Source organism: Coffea arabica, chromosome 3c, assembly GCF_036785885.1.
Source record: "Coffea arabica cultivar ET-39 chromosome 3c, Coffea Arabica ET-39 HiFi, whole genome shotgun sequence".
Classification (NCBI taxonomy): domain Eukaryota; kingdom Viridiplantae; phylum Streptophyta; class Magnoliopsida; order Gentianales; family Rubiaceae; genus Coffea; species Coffea arabica.
In genome coordinates this window covers 32,100,453-32,109,274 of record NC_092314.1, presented here as the reverse complement: position 1 = coordinate 32,109,274, position 8,822 = coordinate 32,100,453, and the positions used below count along the sequence as shown (strand labels likewise).

At 39.3% G+C, this 8,822-nt stretch overlaps 1 long non-coding RNA gene across 1 annotated transcript; it reads left to right on the top strand.

The window, feature by feature from the left end:
- Positions 1-415: 415 nt before the first annotated feature.
- LOC140037684 (uncharacterized) lies at positions 416-8,523 on the top strand. The gene is made up of 2 exons (XR_011841663.1): positions 416-3,028; positions 8,313-8,523. It is a non-coding gene; the product is annotated as an uncharacterized lncRNA (long non-coding RNA).
- Positions 8,524-8,822: the final 299 nt, after the last annotated feature.

The following is an 8,822-nucleotide window of genomic DNA, read 5'->3' as shown; positions in this document are numbered from 1 at the left end:
AATCTTAGCTTTATTTGTTTCAATTTTAGGGTTTTCATTTATTATTATTATTTTTTATTATTTTATTATTTTATTTTTATTTTTGTTATTGTTATTTATTTTATTTTTGTTCTAGCGTATTTTTGGCTTCACATTAAATTTCAGGAAAAACAAAAGAAAAAGAGAAAAGGAAAAAGGAAAAAAAAAGGTGAAAATGACAAGTGGGACTGCATGCACTTGGACAAGTGTCTTTTCTATGTTTTAGACAACTAAGCACCTAAGGGGTGAGGTGTTAGGGACATTTGGGAAGTTAAGGAATTTTTGGGGGTCAAAGTAGAATTTTGTGAGGGCTAAAAGATAAAAAACAGAAAAGGGTTTCGTCTGAGGAGAAGCTTGGCCGGACAACAAAAAAAAAAGAGAAAAAAAAAGAAAACTGGAAAACTCGGGAAGCTTGGCGACTGAGAGTCAGAACTGAGAGCAAGAAAATAGAAAAGACTCAGGCTGAGGAAAAGAAATGGGGGAAAGAAAGAAAGCTAAAGGGAGGCTTACGGCAGAAAAAGAAACAGAGCAATGGGGAGGAAAAAGAAAAGCTTGGTCTGTGAGCTTGAAAAACCAGAGAGGAGTCACGGACTGGGGGTAAAAAAAAGAAACAGAGGGAAAAATGATTGGCGGTTTGGGCGAGGAAGAAAACATGGCAAGGCGAAAGGGTAAAAGGGGCGGCGGTCTGAGAGCAAAAAAGAGAGGAAAAAATGCAAGGGAGGACGAAAAAAAAAGAAAAGAGCTGAGAGGGCAGTGACGGCAGAGTATTAGGGGAGCTACGAGAGAGGTTTTATGGAGGCTTCATCTGAGAGTAAAAAGGAAGAGGGCTAGGATGAGAGGTTGGCGACTGTTGGTGAGAAAGAGCAAAAGAGAGGGGCAGGCCGCCAGGTTGATTTTCCAATTTTGACTTCCCAACCACCAAGAACCCTGATGGCTGTCCCCAGCTGCGCTAGCGCCTGTCGGCCGTTCGAGTGCCGTTCGGGTCCCGATTTTTCCGGCCGTCTGCCTCGTCCGGAGTTCCCTACATCTGGCGCCGCTCGATTCTCCGCCAAGGCAAACTCGGTGACTCAGGGATTTTCAGCTGGCAGCCTGTTCTATTCTCTCATCTCTAGGTTTCCGCTGAACTTCGGCAGGCAGCGGAGCACCAAAGCTCGGAGGAACTGCAGCAACATCGGCGTCGCTCAAATCGTCGCGGCCTCGTGGTCAGACAACCAGCAGGGGGTTCCCCTTCTCCCACTCTAGCGGCTAAGGCCGTCGATGCCGCTGCCTCAGCCTTTGTCGTTGTTGAGTCTGAGACCGGCGTCGTGGAGGAGAAATGGCTGTAGAGGGTGGCGAGCAGAGGCAGACCGAGAGGGCAATGGGCCATGTCATGCTTGAGCCTGTCGACGGTCCTTTGCTGATTGAACGTGACAAGATGAAGCCTGAAAGGAAGCAGAGGACTGCAGGAACCGTTACCGACCGGAGCCGCCATGGCCACCGTCAGAATCTACCACCATCGCCTGAGAATTTCATCGGGAAAAAGTACTTGCTGTGAAGGTATCTTCCCCTTCCCTTAAATTTCAGTTTTCTTTCAAGCCCAAAAACCGGAAATCACAAACCACATCTTTTGTGAACTTGTTCAAGCAATGCTCCTGTGATTATACTCCACTTTTGGATTGTATATGCTTTTATGTGTCGATTGGACTGAAATCGCTTGTTTTGACCAATTTTGGGGCCGATTGTAGTCTATATTGAGCCCAGATTTGCTGAAAATTTAAATGCCCCTGACCTGTCTGATAAAATGCCCAATTGAGAATCCTACTTGAAGATGATCAGCCCGCGTTTTGTGTGTAAGGAAAATGAACATTTGGTTGGCTTATTGTTTGTCCGAGCATAATAAAAAGCAGTGTTTTTGAGAGGCTTTGATGTGTTGTTTCTTTGTGTCTTTCCCTGCCCTTATTTCTTTCTTCATGCTTTTCTATGTTTGAATTTGAATTGATGTCACGAGAAGGAGTGTCGTGAGTTCATTGTCCATTGGGAGTTGTTGGAATTGAAACCAAATTCCTGGTGTTGTTGAAGGCTGAGATAATAGCTGATGTTAGCTCGGTGGAGAAGATGATTATTTGTTTGAAGGTTTGATGTGTGATTGGACGTTGTCTGCGTCTGGCATGAATTTCATAAGAAGTATTGTTCCAGAAATGTCCTGACTGCATGATCTTCCATTTTTTTTGTTCTTTGATTGACCTTCGAGGGTTTGTACCTTGCCTGTTGTGTTGAGTTTTTGGTGCTTAAGGGAATGGGTTAATAAATTTGATGATTTGGTTTGAGATGGCCTAAGTTGCTTCGATTGTATATGCTGCAAAATCATAGAAATCAGTGATGAAGAAGAGTTTCTGTGAACCAAATAAACCTGAAAATTGCAATTTAACCTCTCAAATTTTGTCTAATTTCATTGCGGCCCAAAACTAAAAATATCGAATTGATTTGACCCTTTTAAATTTTAATGTGGATTGTTGAGATTTGTTTGTTTGTTTCCTGGGCTTGCAGTTGGATTTGGGGGTTAAAAGCCCATTCATTTTGTTGGGTTTGTTTGATAAAAATAATGTTTTGCCCCGCATCTGTTTGTTAGATTCTTTTTGGGCTTAGGAAGCTGAAATAAGAAATAGGCCCAGAAGCTTGTCTACTTAAGAAACCAGAGAACGATTCTGCAAATCAGTCCCCGGATTTTTCCTTAACTATATTGTGGCCCTTGAAATTTTCATTTTCCTTCAATTGGGTCCCTAGTGTAATTGCAAATAGGCCCCTGCACTTTATTTTTCTTTAATTTTTACCCCAAAACTTTGTTAATTTTTGCAATCAAGTCATTTCTTCCTCTTAAATGTGAGTTGTCTACATGATTTAATTGATACAATTTCATGTTCGTCTTTAACCTTTGTGATTATTTGCCAAATAAATTGGTGCCTTGACCTTTTCTTTTATTTTGGAGGATAAATAAGCGATTTCACTCCATTAAGGCTCCGACTCAAGGGAGGTATACCTTATCCCTTATTTCTTACTTTATTTGACTCTATGTGCCTTATGTGCCTTTACATGCTTGATTGTATGCCTCTTGGATTTTTTATTCATTTCATTTATTTATTTATTTACTTTATGGGCTTTGTACATTTATTTTTGTTCAATTTGATTATTTGAAAGGCACTTGAATGCCAAATTTGTAATAGTTAGGTATTTATTTTAATTACTTAATTCATTTTCCCTTAGATTGTAATAGGGCCTCCCCAAGTGTAATAGTTAGGGGTTCCTTTACTTCATTTGCCTTGCGTGATTTGCATGCCTATGTGTTATGTGTTACTTGCTTTTATTAGGCTTTTGCATCTAGTCGAGCATGCTAAGTGTTACGTGCTGCGTGTTTACGAGTGTTTGACATGTCTACTCGCTTTCCATGGCCATGAATGAATGTGATGGATGAATGTACGTTTCCACTAGTCCAACGCTAGTAGGAATTCATAGAATGGGCTAGTCCAACGCTAGACCCTTAGGGATTTCTCTCGTGAGTTCATGCTTGCATGTTTCACTTCATTTCATGCATTTTTTTTAGTTTTAATCATTTGGCATGCTCCTCGAACCCCTTTTCCCCTCATTTTAGGATTTTTGCACCTCATGCTAGTTATAGAATACATTTGCTTGAGAGTCCCCTTTCGATAAGGGAAACGAGCGAGTGTGGCTCCAAAATAGCCTTAGCACGCTAGTTCTCCTTTCTAATCAAAGGGAAAATTAAAGTCACAAAGTTAGGACTCCCCGTTCCCGTTTTGATTGCATTCCTCTAGGGTTCATGCATTTCATTTATTCACTATCCAATACACTTCTACTTTATATTCTATCCCTTTTTTCCACATTCTCACTTCACACTACTTTTGGACGTTTTCACTTAACTTTTCACACTTTATACCATATCACTAGCACACATGCACTTTACGTTATTTTCACATCATCATTCTTTACTCACCGTACCTTGTAAATACATTTGCACACCTCCACTTACATCCTATTATTTTTATTATTTTTCTCACTTCACACAAACTCACATTTTCACATGGCATGCATTCAACTCATTTTTACGTCATTTAGGATTATGTGTGACCTCTCCAAAGGATCATTATTGGGCTTCACAATTAATGTGATTGGCACCACTTAACCTTTGAAGAGAAATTTTCCCCAATCCCCCTAGGTCTAGGGTTTGCATTCATGTAGTACATTCAAAATGTAATAAATTATTTGGTTAACACAAGAAAATCTTTGATTAAATCACGCAACTAGCCTTGGCTAGGTCGAAGGGGTGCCTTGGATTTTATCCTTGCCTTCCCCTTCGTCAAATGTGACTCCCGAACCTTTTTCGTTGGTTTACGTGGACTAGGAGTCGTTTAAAAGGGGTTTCTTACTACTTTTTCCTATTTTTTCTTTAAAAATTCATTTTTAAGTGACTTGGTATACCTTAACTCATTACCAAGTGGCGACTCCGATTTTTTATTTTTAAAAACCCTTTTTAAACTATAATTTTGGGTCAAATCGTCGCATTCTCAAACCCCCATTTAGACCCATTTTTCTTTTAATTCACAATTCATTTTCCAATCACAAATTGAATCAAAAAATACATTTTTAAACCATTTATTTATTTATCAAAAAATGGGGCGCGACAGTTGGCGACTCCACTGCGGACATTTGAGAGTCCGAGCAAATTTGATTTAATCAACCTTTTTCTTCTTTTAACCTTTTCATATATCACATTTGGGTGTTTTAGGGTTGCATTTTTCCTTTTTAGGATTTTGCATTTCGCGCGTATTAATTACTCCCTAACTCACGCATGTATGATTGGTTGATTGGATGTATGTTTACTTGTTTATCTCGCGCTTGCATTGCATTTGGGGAGGGTGTGTGTGAGGACTCGCAAAAACTATTATTTTATACCTAATTTATGGCTTAATAAATTATTTAATTGGATTTTATTTCCAAGGAATATTTTCTAGTCTTATTAGACCTAAATACATGGTAATATAACTTCGTTATATTTTTAAAATGATTCGTTTCGAAAATTAATTTCCTAGAGCGCGTTTAGTAAAAAATAGTGAATAGTACTTGGAGATTTTATCCGCGTAGTAGCACAATAAGTTTGGAATATTGGAGACTGGTACTATGGTCCTAAAATAGGTAATCTTATGAATAAAAACTCAAGTGATAGTTAATAGTGCAATCGTTATAAGAATTTCTCGGAAGTTTCGCGTTATAACGTTAAATTTGACGGTACGCGTTTTCACGCGCGTGACTTTATTTGAGGGACTTTAGACCCTTATTTCGGGACAATTGAGAGTGAATAATACTTACATGAATATTAAGGCATTGGAGGTTTAGTGCACTAGTGAACCAAACGCGCGAGAAAATCGAGCCGTAATCGCACCAAACGGCCCCTAATGAGGGTTGACTTTTGGGTGAATTTCCACCACTAATTTCACCTTCTCTTGGAAGCTAAAGGAAATCAGATTTCTCACCATCTTCTCTCTCCTCATTGCCGACCAGCTCCCTTCTCTCTCCAACTCATTTGCTTCAAAATTTCTGCTCACAAAATTCACTCAAAACCACCCCAAATCATCTCCAAATTCAACCAAACTTGCACCACACCTAGCTTGACACTTGAGGATCATTTTGAGCTGCAAACAAGGGCTGGAAATCACGGTTTTTCTGGGGTAATAGAGGGCCGAAAATTCTGCTGAACATCAACCCAAAGTAAGTGATGATCCACTCTTGGAAACTTGAATTTTGGAAGCTATCTTACCTTGTTAAGTTCATGCATGCATTTGGTTAGCTTGTGTATGGTGTAAAAATGTGATTGTGGGCTCTTTGAATTCCCACACTTGGGTTGTTGTTGCTGATTTGATGATTGATGGTGGTTATATTGTTGGTTTAGTGGTTATAATGATGCATTAGTGGTGGGTAATTAGTAGAAACTTCATTGGGTGTAAGAAGCAAAAACTTCCGATTTTGCCCCTGCCATGTTCGGCCATTTTGAGGCCAAATTTTAATGGTCTAACAGCTTGAATTGGATGTTTATAGGATGTATTTGATGTGTGAAAAATTTCATTGGAAAATATTGAGGTTTGATTGAGCAAATGAATTTTTCTTGAGAAACTAGCAAATCTGGAAAACTGTTCGCGTATGATTCTGACCAGTGGTAGTATTTTGGCTATAACTCTGTCCTCGGATGTCAAAATCATGTGCCGTTGGTGGCGTTTGAAACTAGACATTCCTGGCTTTAATTTGGTATATAATGCACGTTCTGATTCTTTGTGAGCAAGCCGAACCAAATGTTTTAAGTTCGCTGTCCTGTTGCTCTGTTCATCTGGAATGAAGTGTTCAGGTAGCAACTTGATGCCCAATTTTGAACCAGATGGGTGCCGAATTTGGAAACAATTTCTTCTGTAATATTTTAACCCTATGAATGTATTTTCCAACGGCGTAAGCCATGCTCGATTTCGAGTTATATTGACTGAGTTGTGACCAAAACAAGTGGACTGCTCTGTTTTGGAAAAACCCTAATGTTGGACTGGTTTGGAACAAGATCTTGGAGTGAACTTGTTAATTGATGTTCTTGATACTAAACACTTATCAAAGGCATTATGGATGTTTCTTAGGCCTTTATTTCACAAATGAACCATGATTGGATAGTTTGCTTGATTAAACGTTTTGAAATGGGTAATGAAAGTCTCAAGGCAGATTGCCTTATAATTTTCCTGAACTTTGGTTGACTAATTAACTATCTTACCGAAGGTATTTTTCCCTGAAATTTGATAGAGCGGTACCTTTCATATGGGAGTAAAATACTGCCAATTTTGTTACCAATCCAAGTTCGTTTCGATACCCAATTAAATTCCTCATGTTGGAGGTTCAAATCTGAAAATTCTTCTCCAGTCTTGAGTTTCCCAAACTTCGGGCTACCGTATCTCGGTACTCGAAACTTCGATCCTTGATCCGCTTGTTTTGTTATAAACCTCACTTGTAACACTAATTGAGCTGCAAATTTCAGAGGCCGGTTTGCAACGTGTGAATCGTGCCGAATTTTCAAAGTTGGCCGAAATTCAACTTAATTCTGCCATGTAAACCAATCCTGCACCTTCAAGCTCATTTTTGAACACTTTTCACTTCGATTCATAGAAGAGTGTCTTCTAGGAACTTATAGTACTTTCTAAGAGGTTTCCAACGGTATAAAGTTTTCCAATTCTCGACTTATACCGAGCGAGTTACGATTTTTCAAAGATTTACCATAAAACTGAAAATTTTCCAATCTCAAAGAAATAGAGTTTTTCAAGAACTCTTTATTCTTTTAATATTCTTAAACGTTTTGCTCACGATTTTCATGATAAAAACTCAAATAATATTGTACATAATAAAAGACAAGTTGAACCTCGATTTACGTGTATTTGAGGTTCATTTTTGCGAAATAATCCTTAGATTGTACTAGTGTACAATCTTCTTGATAAGTGGGTTAATTGTGTGATTATCCACTGTTAATTGCCAGGCGCACAAGGAGACCTTCAAGAGGATCTCACAGTGGACACTTGAACTCCCAGAAAATAATTCTTATTGAATTGCTCGGCGAGTGTCAAGTGTGTGAATTTTGATACTTGCTTATTGTGGTATTTGTTGGAAGTTTTAAAAATAAGGGCGGGTGCGTACTTTATCGCACTCGTTCTAATTTTCAAATGAATGAATGAAATGTATTGAATGAATGAATGAAATGCAATGTTATGTCATGAATGCTTGTGTCGTTGGAGTGAACCTCCTCGACTTTCAAATGAATGGGGGACGCCCAAACTCATAGGCCGTCCTTAGACTCGAGCCAGCAATGGGCTTGGTCGGGGACTTGGGCGAGCCATGAGATATATATAAGCTCGACCTAATGAGAGGTCTTGCTTGGCATACTCGTGGAGTATCGCCTTATAATAGACTTGTGGGCCCTTGGGGTGTACGGTGGACGGAGGGAAGTAAGTGGTGATCTACGGAAATGGAAATACCGACCTGGTTGACAGGAGGGTCAACGCGGGAAGGTATACGAATGTCATCGACAGAGCGAGTGGAATTTAGCTCCTGAGAGCTACTATATCCTTGAATTGTTTCTGATTACTTTTCCTGTTTGAATGATTGATTGTTGAAAAGACGTGATTTTATTTATTGAATTTGGGATTGATATTTGACAAAGTGCTTGCATGTGTGTTCTTGGCCTCACGAGCGTTTAGCTCACCCTATAGTTTTGTTTTCCTTAACAGGACCGAATCTTGGAGAAATATGGAGAAACCATCCGTTGTACTTTTGTTAAGACTCCTGTTATATATTTTGACTAGGCCCTGGTTTGGGTTGTACTTTTGAAAATTGTAAACTTGAAAAGTTTGGGCCCTGACGTGTACTTTGAATTTAAGTCGTTTTATGATTACCCGATGTACTGGTTATACATTAAGTGACTTGTTAAGCTTGAACGCTTCCGCATTATTGTATTCATGTTGCTCTCATCGAAGTGTTTAGTTCGGTTTTAAATTGAATGGAATTGCTTGAGTCCTGGCGAGAGCTGGGCAGGCGTCCGCGGATACCCTTTGATCCGCCTTAGGGAGATGTGAGGCGTCACAGTGTGTGTCACCTTTAGAGCCTCGCATGGTTCTCAACCCCTTCCCTCAAAATAGGGAACACCTCATACGTGCACGTTTACTTATTGTTATCCCATTTTATTTTATTTTTCGTGGGCGCTATCCCACACCGCCTTGTAGGATTAGGATTGATTGCCT